Source organism: Siphateles boraxobius, unplaced genomic scaffold (assembly GCF_051911475.1).
Source record: "Siphateles boraxobius isolate OS27281-9 unplaced genomic scaffold, OSU_SipBor_1 13, whole genome shotgun sequence".
In the NCBI taxonomy this organism is placed as follows: Eukaryota; Metazoa; Chordata; class Actinopteri; order Cypriniformes; family Leuciscidae; genus Siphateles; species Siphateles boraxobius.
Window position 1 is genome coordinate 6493466 of NW_027508733.1, and position 13559 is coordinate 6507024.

The following is a 13559-nucleotide window of genomic DNA, read 5'->3' on the forward strand; positions in this document are numbered from 1 at the left end:
CACTCAGATTCTACTGTGAGCACTCCTGTCACCATCCCTCCCACTGTATTCTACTCGCCAACACAGAGAAAGAGGGGGGGGGGGGGGGGGGGATGGTAATGTAAAAATAACCTATTTTATTTCTTTTTAATATTATTTCCTTAATTGTGTCAACTTAATGTTATTGAATTGCATATTGTGTAATTATATATTTATTAATTACATGGCTTGGTTGAATTCTAATGTAGAATGCAGTGTGTCATTTCTTGATAACAGACCGCTGCTAAGTATAACACACCGTTGCCATTAAAAACAGAGCGTTGCCATGGATTCTAACCGTAGAGACAGAGCACTAAACGCTATTTTCTTTAGCGGAAGCAATACAATCATTTTTAAATCAATAAACTCCTTTTTAAATCAATATTTTGAGTCAAATTATTGATTTATTTGGTAGGTAGTCATGTAATAAGCGGGATAATGTCCCTTACACATTATCCCTTGCATATATCATTCCAGTTCAGTTTTCTCCATCCATCTGAAATGCCAATCAAAATTACTTGTTATATACTATTCAATGTTGTTTTAAAGGGGTTTCGGTTACATATCTCTGAGTTACTTTATCAATCAGTAATTAATTTTTTTTAGAGTTTTCTATTTTTCACTATAATTGATTAGTTGATAATTATCAGAGGAGTAGTTTTTTGTAAGCAAATGAAACTTTTTGAATTATTTTAATACTTATTTGTCACACAGTATCCAACTGCAACATTTTTCTATTGCATGTAACCTATTGTTGCATCGGGTTAACCCCACAATGCAATCTGTCATTTTAGTTTTATATTTAATGGGGACAAATAAATGTTTAATTTGTCCATTCACCACAAGATCCTGTCATAAATGACCATATATGGACAAGTAAGTGTGACGCATCTGCTCAACTGGGTTGTCATTGGCTTTGACATTTCCTTGGCACCTACAGGACTGGCTGTGGTTGGACAATCTTTAAATCCATATTACTAAACGTTTAATGTTGCAAAGTACGTTTTGCTGTTATAATTACGTCAGTAATACATAAAGTTAACAATGTGGTGTTGATTTGTTGTGAGAAATTGCCCCTTTACCGAGATCCTAACCCTAACCCTAAGTATACGTTAACTGAACTACAAACAAAGACTATTGCGTTCCATCGATATAATGATAGAGGCTTATGGGTAATGAAGTTTAAAACGTTTAATAAAGAAATAAAAATAAATGCTATCTTAACTGAACATAGGGATATCTAATCATGGTCATTGTGCAAACCTATAAGACATATTTGAGAGACAGTCTAAAATTTGGTATTTTACTATAAGCACTTTTAAAAACGCCTTTATACCACCTTTTCATATATATTAAAAAAAAAGTGAAGTCAACATCATGTAAACATAGCATAAGAATAGTGTTGACAATAAACAAAGACATCAATTTAAACACCCAATACACTTGTGACACTTCATTGTACAACATTGTTTTACTGAATGGCATATTGGCCAAGTACACACAGTGTGTAACTTATGGCTCAAAAGTCTTAACAAAAAATGAATGCACTGCAAAGCATCATAACGTAAAAGTTCTGGACATCAGAAAGTTGAATGCTGATTCTGCTTATAGTACAGGATCCATGTTGATCTTTCCCTGGTACATCATCCTCAGTGTGCCTGAAGTGCCCGTAACAATATAGCCCATGCAGTCTCTTGTGATGCATCTTTCAGCCTTTCACTTCATGTAACTGAAATTTGGCATATTTACTGTATTTGACACAGCATCTAAGTCCTAAAACATATACAATGGTAACATTGTAGCAAATGATTGTCCCAAATTAATATGACAAATGTTCATGTCTCAATTAAAACAATCATGGTTATTATGTCTTATTACAAAATCTAATTGTGTATTTACCAAACACAATCCTTAATAAATAATATTCACCATATTTTGTTATCCAACACCATGTACAAAACTTTACTGGATAGTACAGCATAAATACAGCTAAAATAGCATACAAAGACTTATGATATTTGAGAGAAATAAAAAAGGGTTGTTATAATCATGATATTTATCTCCCTATCAAAATCTTCTTCTTCCATGTATATAAGCAATTTGCAATTGTTATCGAGCACAGTACTACAGTACAAATTATGGACAAAAGATGTGATCAAATCAAATAATTTTATTGTCACAAAACCATGAACCCAAGTGTGTACAGGTGATGAAATTCTGCAGAATGACAGTATGGATGACAAGTATAGAATATTTACACAACACATACAGTATTAATATACGTATATGCTAGGGACTGGATACAAGTAGAGAACAATATATGGTACAATATTATACTATACACAGATTGAAAAATGAAAAAAATAATAAACAACATAATCACAGTATACATATACAGTGCAGTACGGTATGAATGAGTGAAAATAGAATGTCAGGGTCCAGAATAATACTGAGTAAGAGTCCAGTCAGTGTAATTGAAAAAATGTAGAGCATATGAGGTTGGGGGGTGGGGGTTGCTGTGTGTGTGTTACTGGTATGAGTCCAGTCTGCTGGTGCGGGTTCTACGATAACCTCTGCCTGATGGTAACGGTGAGAGCAGTCCATGGCTCGGGTGTCTGGATTCTCCGTGCTTTCCTCACACACACACCTGTAGGAAGGGAAGTTTCCTCACACACTCCCTTGTCCTGGAGGGAGGGAAGCTCACCTCCAACAGTGTTCTGTGCGGTTCGTAGAGCTTTGCAGTGATGCAGCCAGTCAGGATCCTCTCCACAGTTTAAAATTGAGGGTTGATTTGAGGGTTTTGGTGCTCACACTGAACTTCCTCAGCTGTCCGAGGAAGGAAAGACACTGATGAGCCTTCTTCAGCACAGCTGGGTGGATGGGTGAAGTTCTAACCAAAGAAAATATGTATTTAGGAGGTGGTAAATCAGCAAACCATATATAACAGTATTATTTAAAATTGTTGCACTAGACTAGGGGTAGGCAAGTTCGGTCCTAGAGAGCCGCTGTCCTGCAGAATTTAGTTCCAACCCTAATCAAACACACCTGAACAAGATAATCAATGTCTTCAGGATTACTAAGGCTATAGGCAGGTGAGGTTTTTCTCAGTGTTGGAGCCAAACTCTGCAGCACAGCGGCTCTCTAGGACCGAACTTGCCTACCCCTGCACTAGACTTACCATTGATTCCATGGGCCGTAACTCTGACCCGTCAACGTAGAGCTGGAATGTATTCGTCACAGTGGATAACTGATGCAGTGCTGCACTTGGTGGCCACAGAATCGTCTCCTGTCAACAAAAACTCCATCTCTAGCCTCAGACCCATTTCTCCTTAGTCTGGACGATGTGAACTGGCCAACTGCGTGAAGACGGACCTGAGCATTGAGTGTGTTCAGTGCCAGCTATCGGCTCCTCTACCTCTTGATGTAGTCTTTCTGTACAAGTAGAAAATGAGAACATAATACAAGCAGTCATAACAATTTAGTAATGTATTTAAAACATGTGCAACATGACTTCATCAACTGGCTTCATCCTCCTTCAAACAATCAGACAAAACAACAATTTAATAATAACTCCAGAAAAATTGTCAGTACTCACCATATAAAGTAATTTCCTGCCCAAATGCCAAAGATGATGGCACACCCTATTTGCTCATTCTAGGAGCTATAAACATGTATGTATGAGTATCTATGAATACATGAGAAGGCCATGTTCATTTCTCATCCCCAACAGGACTGGTTGTCCTGGAAAATACTGGTTTGCCTGGCTTGCTCTTTTTCAGCTGTAAAACAAGAAATGTCTATTGAACCCATGTTTAAATACTATTGCTGTTTAAACATATACATTAAGACAGGAACTGAGATGGGCAGAATTTTGGCTGTAAGTTTTAATAATGAGAGAAAGGTGGTACTAGAAAAAGCTGTATCTTCAATAGCAAGCTATATTAATAAATTAATTCCTTTAAACATGATTACTTGCTGCCAGTATTGTTGTAAGCAGTTTAAAGGCCTCTTCACACAAAGGATGAGCCCGCACTGCAGCTATTTAACATATAACGACACAGAGGAACAATTTCGTTGGAATCACTTTCAGAAATGTTGTTTTTTTCCAGCTGATGAACTATAAAATCTTTGACAGCCAATCAGAATCTACTCGACTTTAAAAAGCTTAAGCACTTAAAATGGCAGACAACATTACCACAGCACGCACTTTTGATAATAAACAGAACTTTATCGTCTGTTTGTTGTGGATGTTAAAATAGTTATCATTATAGTTATTGTTCCTGCTGTTATGAACAAACTTAAAGGGTTAATTCACCCAAAAATGATGTCAGTAATTAATTACTGACAGTAATGTCAGTAATTACTCACTCTCATGTTGTTCCAAGTTCCAACCCCGTAAGACTTTCATCAATCAACCATAAGTTTATCAAGCCACGAGAATACTTTTTGTGCGCAAAATCAGGCAAAAATAACGACTTTATTCAACTCTTCATTTTCTTCTGTGTGGGCCTCTGAGTGAGCCACGTAGTGTAACAGCGCAGCGCTTCTGTGTTGTACGTCACACGCATCACACGCATGACCTGCGTCGGCCAATAGCGAGCCTACGTTCTGACAACACAGAAGCGCTGCGCTGTTACACTACGGGAACTCACTCAGAGGCCCACAGAGAAGAAAATGAAGAGTTCAATAAGTCTCTTAAACATTGTCTTTTCTAACTTTCTAGGCCGGCAAGTTTCGATCCCATAGCTTCTATGGAGGAGTGAGACAGCTCTCAGATTTAATCAAAAGTATCTTAATTTGTGTTCTGAAGATGAATGAAAGTCTTACAGGGTTGGAACAACATGAGGGTGAGGGTGAGTAATGACAGAATTTTCATTTTTGGGTGAACTAATCGTTTAAGTGATTGATTAGGACAAGTTATTTGAAGATCTGATGCGTCACGTAACTTGTTAAACTAGCATTTCCATACTCTTGCTTCTTAAACAGATGTGGTCAATAAAAATCAACATGTGGAAAGATATCATGTAGCCTACTGTTGGTACGAGAAGAGACGGCGCCAATATGTAAAGGTTAATAAAGAATAAAATGGACTTGAAATGAACTTTCTGATATAAACGGTCCGACTACTTACAATGGGCACAATCTGCAAGAGAGTTGAGGCAATGGTCAATGACAGCAGCTGGAGTAAAAGTCATAGAATTTTGTACGAGTGCACTTGTACAATATCATATGAATTTGCTGACTTGGTCAATTGTATGAACTATTACTACTTTGACATGATGCTTTATTGTGGGTTCTTACTGATGGGGTAGTGTAGTATGTAAAATAAAGTTTAGGTGGTGGTGGTGGCGCAGTGGATAAGACACATGCCTTTGGTGTGAGAGACCCGGGTTCGAATCCACTGTGAGACACCAATGTGTCCCTGAGCAAGACACTTAACCCCAAGTTGCTCCTGAGGCGTGCGACCTCTGAAATATAGCAATTGTAAGTCGCTTTGGATAAAAGCATCAGCTGAATGAATAAATGTAAAGTTTAAGAAACATCAAATGCTGTGCAAAATGTAGCTGCAGTAATGTTCAATCAAGGGTTAAGACCAACACAGACATACCATTGGAAACATTTGTCTTTGCAGCTTTTTTCCTTCTCCATAAATGCACAAGATGGCCGAATTCATCCCTCTCCACGAAGACAGGTTTAACAAGCCCTTCACAGCACTTCCTTTTCAGCTGAAACAAAGAGAAATATATACATGTTGAGACAGTGTGTTAAAAATGATCCGTGACCAAATTATTTGAGAGGAAGGACTTTAAGGAAAGTGAATAAAACATAAAATAAGGATACATTCATTAAAGCAAATCAGCTATAACTAAATGTGTTCAACATTACCTAATTTGAAGGACTTGTTCAGCCTCCCTGGCAGCTTCTTCAAGATCAGCACTGGGAGGTTTGAGTTCAAGTTCCCTGTTATTAGCAGCTTTCTGACAGAATTCATCAAATTTTGATTTTTAAAAATATTCCATGATGAAGAAGTGAAAGAAAGAGACCAAAAATATGTGTAAATTAATTACAGTTAAAAAAAAACTGTGAGAGAGAGAGAGAGAGAGAGAGAGAGAGAGAGAGAGAGAGAGAGAGAGAGAGAGAGAGAGAGAGAGAGAGACAGAGACAGACAGAAGGTGAGTTTTTGCGAGAGATGGCCTCTTAAAAGAGCTGTTGGATTAAAGGTTGTTGTGGGAGATGGAGATGGAGGAGTGTGATCTGAAGTAACTGCAAGACAGAAAAAGATTATTGAATTAGAATTACATTACAAAAAGGTATTAAAGGCATGGCCAGTGATGTGGTTATTGTGGTAAAACCATGGCAAGTGTTGTGTTACTGTTTCAACTACAAACACCACAGTAAAACTATGGTTACTGTGGTAAAACCATGGCATGTTACTGTTTCAACTACAAACACCACGGTAAAACTATGGTTACTCGGGTAAAACCATGGCAAGTGCTGTGGTTACTGTGCTTTAACTACAAATAGTAGACAGTAAAAACACAGACTGTGGTAAAATCATGGTAAACTGTGTTTTAATTACAAATACCACATTACAACTACAGTAACTGGTAAAAAAAAACATGGTAAGTGTTGTGTAACTGTGCTTTAACTACAATAGTACACAATAAAAACACAGTTACTGTGGTAAAAGCATTGTAAGTGTTGTGGTTACCATGGTTACAGTTACGTGGAAGAAGCATGGTATAACGTTACTGTGCTTTTACTACACATGACATGGCGGATCGACAGTTACTGGTAAAACATAGTAAATGTGTGGACTTTTTGCATGATACCTCTCCCAACACAGGCAAATTTCAATTTTTGAATGTCACAATGAAAACTAACTTTATAATGCTGGCGTTCGTTTGAATGAACGTCACACAGCTTGAAATATAAATACCGATTTGAAACACGACATCATTTCATTCATAAACACGGGACTATAGACGGATGGAAACCCTACCTGTACGTGTGATGAAGTCATCAAAAAATATATTTTTATAGCAATAAACTACTTTGAATGAGTTTGACGTAAACTGGTAACGTTAGCAGGTAGATAAAAAAAAACCATAATTCATTGAGGCGAAAGTCAAAGTTTATAATGCATTTCTCCATATCTCCAGCTGCCGGTAGGGGCGCAAATTTAGGAAACGCTCTTATGTGTCGTATTTGAAGGTAGTCACAAAGGACCTAAATGGTCGTATGGGTTGGAGGACTTGTTGGAGCAAAACGACACTGCTCTCCATGCACGCAGACCAATGCCCTACTGAAGGTAGTAAGATATCTTGGTAATCTAATGTATTTCACAGACATGAATGTAAACAGAGGCTAAAATCATACTGTATATACCCACATATGATAAAGGAAAAAGGGGGATACACGTGCCCAATGAAGAAATAAAAATATGACACGATAACAGCCCAAACACTAGTCCTAACAACATTAGAAAAACAGAAGCCTTAAGACGACCGCCATTCAGATCGACAATCTACTACATATGTCTTTCCATCTTCTTCATTAGATGGGCTGAACTTTGAAGAAAAGGGTGGGGCTGATTATAATATTATACAAAACGCCGCTTTTTACGGCGTCTTTGTCAGACAGAAGCGTCGCAAATATCGGCGCACTATGGATGGCCTGCGGCGTCAGAAACGGCATCATTGGCTGGATATAAAAAACGCCGATAATGACGGCGCTTTTGCTTTGTAAACGCCGTAATTTGCGGCGTTTGTACAACAAAACGCAGTACTTTGCGGCGTCTTTTCGTCTTAAACGCCGTAAAAAGCGGCGTTTTGAGAATGAAAGGCGTTTGGTTAGTGGCGAAATTTGACCCTTTTGGCGTTCCATACTTCACAGTACAGAGCCTAGCGACACGGGGCTAAATCCGGGATGATTTCTTAGCGCGTATCGAGGCTTGTGTCGGTGACGTATGTGGTGACGTTTGAAGCCTCGCGAGCCGCCTGTACATAGACAGTATAAGAAGTGGACAGAGCCATCTCATTGGAACTCAGTTGAGACAGTTGAAGCCCATTTTTAGCGATTTTTTAGCACTTCCGTTCCTGACGCGCAGACTCAAACCGACTCAAACTAAGCTTGATGACGTGAGCAACCTGTCTGACAGACGTAAATCTTCTAGTAGCTGTGCGTGAAAATTGCCAACGTTAATCACTTCATATGTATTCACTTGCCACATACCGAATTATTTCCAATTCCCCAAAAACGTTGTTGAAATATTTTGTCCCGTTGCTTTTATGGACTCATTATCTATGGGCTTCTCCCTTGACGGGACGTCCCCCCGATTGCCTGCGAGCTTCTCCTCCTGTCTATACGGTAATGTCTCTATTGTGCGACAAAAAGTCGCGTGGTTATGACGCAATCCTTAGCCTGTTTTTAACAAAAACGGCTTCTACGGGGCCATAACGTAAGATACAAAGTAATGGAGCCTTTATACATTGTCGTGTTTATTTAGAAATATATAATGGACAAATGAAGTCAATGGACGCCTCAGATGTAAAGTTATTCGCTGTCAAAGTGACGCTAAAATGAATGGGAGTCAATGGAATGCTAACAGCAGGTGAAGTTCTGCTACAATGGCGGCCCCCGTGAGGCTTCAACTTCCGGCTGATGGATTACCCCCTTGCGCCTGTACCACGTGACTGCTTCAGGAAGTGGTTCGCGGTTTGGCGGTCTATTTGAAATATAAGGGCCAGCAAAATGCAATGGATTCCCCCTCACATTTTGTGGACTTCGGACTTTGCGAGTTTGTTAGCGATCTATTCAAGCTTCTTTTTTTTGCGATGGAACCATGCGATGTCATTATAATCACACTGCACGTTTTACATTTATTGTCCACTTGATGGCACAATAGAGCAAATGAAGCACCATGAAGCTTCGGCACATGAGTGAACCAATTGGATGGAACGCTTCAATGCTTTATGAAGCTTCATCTCGCCATCACTAATTCCAGATAGGGGCCGGCAGAACAGAGTCAGAAACGATAAACAGTCCAGGGTCAAAAACAGAAAACAAACACAGGAAAACCACTCAGAAATGCAGACTAACAGTACAACAAGACTTTGCGATGAGTGAATGTGAAAACCAGGTATTTATGGTGTGAGTGAAACAAGGTGATGAGAAACAGGTGAAAGAGATGAGTGCTGATGAGTCCGGGAAGTGCGTTATGGGAAATGTAGTGTTTGAAGGAGTGATCACAGTCTAGTGTGGAGTGGCCTCTGGTGGCTCTCGAAGGCACTATTTATTGTTGTTTTTTTAAAGCAAACTTACTTTTAGATTTACCTTACTAGATTTTCTATTTTTTTTACTGATATTGTAAATTAATAAATGTTACATTGTAAATTAAAGGTAGGGTATGTGATTCTCTTTTTTGGCCATTTTTTCAAAATTACTTGAAATCCTATTCCTAACCCACTTACAGCCACTAAGTTAGAAGCATTGAAATGAAAATTAAGCAATTTAATCATCTGTGGAACGGGCAGGACTCGAAAAACTCCAGCCAATCATTTCCAAGACCACCTAGAATCATTGGACAGTAAGTTCGTCAATCAAACGGTCGTACCATACCCCCTCCCCCATCCCCCTCACGCATGTCCATGTTCTTTGAATGGGTGGAGTCAAAGGAAAAAAGGTAGGACCATTTGAGTTGTGTATTTTCAAAATCTGCCGGCCGTTTTGCAAATCACATACCCCACCTTTAAGTAAATGCTATATATTCCATATTATACATTATAATTTATTTATATGGTTATTAAATGTTTAAGTTATTGGCATATCATTTTCAAAAGTATATAACTTACACAGCATAGGCTATATTTATAACTTAACACACACACACTTAATGAAGTGGTCAAAATCATGTCTCAATCAACCACTCCATGTCTCTCGATATATTGCGCATCCTATCTTACTCGTGCTGTTGACTTTTCATAAATCAGCATAAATGGAAACAAACTATGAATGGAGACATGAGTTCTGCTATGGCTATGAGTTTGTGCTGTTCTGTCTCTGTGTGTTTTACAGTAAACATCGTCTTGGATGCTGCAGGCTTATGAGTGCTAATGAAATTACATTATATTTAAAGTGAAATATAAGTTTATGTTTATCAAGTGAAAGATAATTTTACTTGCCCGACCGGACAAATAGCCTGATAAAAACGTCAATAAACAAAAAAATACAATTCTTCATTAATTTAGTAAGTGGCAACTGAGAGTGAATACAATAGCCTAATATAATATATAATGTATAGGCTTCTGACGATAACAAGTTTCTGCGCGCCTAACTTGGAAACAAATGAAACATTCAAAATGTGTTTTTTATATTTATAACATATGATACGTTACAGTTCAATAAACAAGTAGGCCTAATTAATATTAAGTCAGTTGAATGTTAGACACAATGTTGGCATTTTTTGTTCTATTTCAGCAGCGAAAATAGTTCCACAGCGCATCTCAAAGGAAAACTGTTTCATTACCAAGTTATTCAGTGTTTTGAACGAATCAGTTGAGTCAAAGATTCAATTAATTCCTATTAATTTACAACTGCCTCAACACTGAATGAATCAGCCGTTTGAATGAATTGTTTGAATCGAATGACTCAATGACTCACTCGTATGGAAATATTCTTGTGCCAATAATAATGAACATAGCTTTTTTCAAGAAACTAATGAAAATATAAATTGAAACTGAATAAAATATCTTTGAAACTGACAAAGAATAAATCGCAGGAAAATTTTTTGACTTCGTTTTTTTGAAACTGACAAAGAATAAATCGCAGGAAAAATGTTTGACTTCGTTTTTAAAGGTACACCAGGCAAGCCTGAGTGTTTTTTCTCTACGAAGCTCCCCCTGGTGTCTGGTATTAAATGCTTTCAAACACGCTGTCATAAAAACGAACTGTTGTTCCTCCCCCCTCGCCACCCAGCTGATCAGCTGTCAACCCAGCTGAGCATGAACCGGCTATTTCAAAACTTCAAAACTAATATCGTAACTTCTATATTTGCAAACAAGACGGTCACGGAAAATATTTTGAGTCTGGGCTTCATTGTAGTTCACTAGGATTTGTAGCATATTATGGATCAATACAGAATGCGATCGGTGAGCCATCGGCTTCTACACTATGTAGAGCAAAAAAAAAAAAAAAAAAAAACACCCCGGCTCCAAATAAAAGCAAAGTAACACCTGGATGCAATGTGCAAGCTAAATTAGACACATAGAAGGGCAGCATCCATCTAGCTAGATCAAGCCAAAATCTCCACTAGCCATTTAGACGCGGGTAGGATACACCGGTTCTTGATTTAAAGAATTGGATATCTATTTATTTGCAAACTAAGTTACACAAATAAAACCGACAGAGGAATGGCCAGAAATCAAACGTGTTTGTTAATGACAATGCTAACATCAAAGTTATAGTATCTAGCGTAGCCTACTAGTAAGCCTGTAACAGACAGCAATCATAATAAAAACCTTTACAGACAATAGCAAACATCCTGAGGTCACAATTACTTGAAATTTAAATATAAAACACAGTTTATTACAAAGTTACTTTACAAGTGCAACAGCAAGAAGGCCAGGTCAGCATCCGTTTTGCAGGCTTTTGTTTCTCTCAGTTCTCGCCACTCTGAAAAAGCCGGTCATATTTACTCGAGTCTGACTTCTTGCTCGGTCAGTCTCCCGTTTCCTCTTTCGTTGATCCTCCGACAAAGATTTCCTAGCTTTCTGCTTCTTATTTACAGGCTCAGTCATAACTCAATCTATCGTTGCCCTTTGCTTAGCTAGCCGGTGCTTGAATGGGGGCGTGTACGTGTGCAGTGCCGTCAAGAAATTCGTTACATCGCGAGACCTGATATCACGCGATACTTCCTGAAGGCGAGGCCGGCGGCCCGCCGCCCCAAAGTTGCAAGTGAGTTTTTTCCGCTCTCAGGCACCAGGGGGCTGCGAAACCACCACAAATCAACCCAAAATAAGTAATATAACCATTCCACTGACTTCGAAGCTGTTCAGTTAAGGTAAAAACCTTACCTGGTGTCCCTTTAATACACTGCATGTTTTGCTAACTATTTCTCATATTTCAATCGCTGATTACAAATGCGCTTCCAGAGTTTTCATTTACGCTTCTGAAGTTTTCGTTTATGCTTCTGGAGTTCCCTTACGAAGGGAACTCAACGATGCGTCCATCGACGCCATGGGAACGCCCCCAGCGTGACTGCGTCTGAAGCATCTATGTCAACTAGTCCAATGGAAAGAATGAGCGTCACGGGCGGGTGACGTCATGACCAGGATATGATAAAAGCACATCCGGTGCAAACCGGCATTAGCTTCTGTTGCCTCAGCAAGCGATCTGTGTTATACTGTCTCTGTCTATTTATTGTTGTCTAAAAAAAAAAAGAGTTGCAATTTATTCGGAAACGTTATGGCGAAACAAGTGTACAAGCAGTGTGTTCCTCCCTGCCTGCGTTATTTAACGGGTGGGGACACACACGAGCTTTGTGTCATTTGTTTGGGAGTGGAGCATGCGGTCTCAGCCTTCGAGGGGGCTGAGTGTCAACACTGTGAAATGCTACCGCTCCGCATGCTCCGCTCTCGCCTGTCACTCTTTGATGAAAAGAGTGGGCAGGCTCGCGATCCTCAGGGATCAGGACCCGCGTCTGCCGAGGCGGCGCGGAGAATGCATTCCTGGGGATCGCAAAAGGATCTTTCGGAGGGGTTGGAGACGGGTCCGCGGGCCTTTTCTCTTTCCTTACCCGGAAGATCCAGCGCTCTCCCCCCGGTGTCGGAAGCACGCACTGCGGTTTCTTCCGCCCGGGGAGAGAGCCCTCCATTACTTCAATGCTCTTCCTCCGAGGAGGTCGATGTTATGAGTATGGAGAGTGAAAGCACACACATGGGGGAAAGAGATTCACAATTTATTTCCCCAGCATATGATGAGCTGGTGGATGTTATGTCACGGGCTGTAGAGAAATTAAATATTGAATGGCCATCTGAGAATAAAGGCGCTCGTCCTAAAAGTAAATTAGATGAGCGCTTTTTATCTTCCACGACATTATCTCCACCACGAGGGCTTCCCTTTTTTCCCGATCTTCATAATGAAATATCGAAATCGTGGAATAAACCTTACTCTTCACGACTTTTTAGCCCTCAAGTTAACACTTATTCGAGAATAAGAGGTCTAAAAGAGTATGGTTATGAGGCGATGCCCCAGGCGGAACAGAATTTAGCCAGCTATCTTTCGCCTGGTCCCGCATCGTCCCTGAAAGCCTCGGCTTTGCCCACTAGACCGCTTAAAGCCACCTCGGTTTTAGTGGGCAAAGCTTATACGGCAGCAGGTCAAGCTGGAGCATGTCTGCACACAATGGCAGTGCTTCAGGCTTATCAAGCTGACCTGCTGGGGGATCTGGATAGTAGTGAGGGAATTTCTCATGACGATATTCGAGAACTTCGTCGGGCTACCGATCTTTCTCTCAGGGCTACTAAGGAGACCGCCAGAGC

General features: G+C 39.6%; 1 long non-coding RNA gene across 1 annotated transcript; it reads right to left on the reverse strand.

The window, feature by feature from the left end:
• Nucleotides 1-3678: 3678 nt before the first annotated feature.
• On the reverse strand, nucleotides 3679-6092 carry LOC143735366 (uncharacterized). The gene is made up of 3 exons (XR_013203130.1): nucleotides 5905-6092; nucleotides 5627-5744; nucleotides 3679-3797 (listed from the first exon to the last, which is right to left on the reverse strand). It is a non-coding gene; the product is annotated as an uncharacterized LOC143735366 (long non-coding RNA).
• Nucleotides 6093-13559: the final 7467 nt, after the last annotated feature.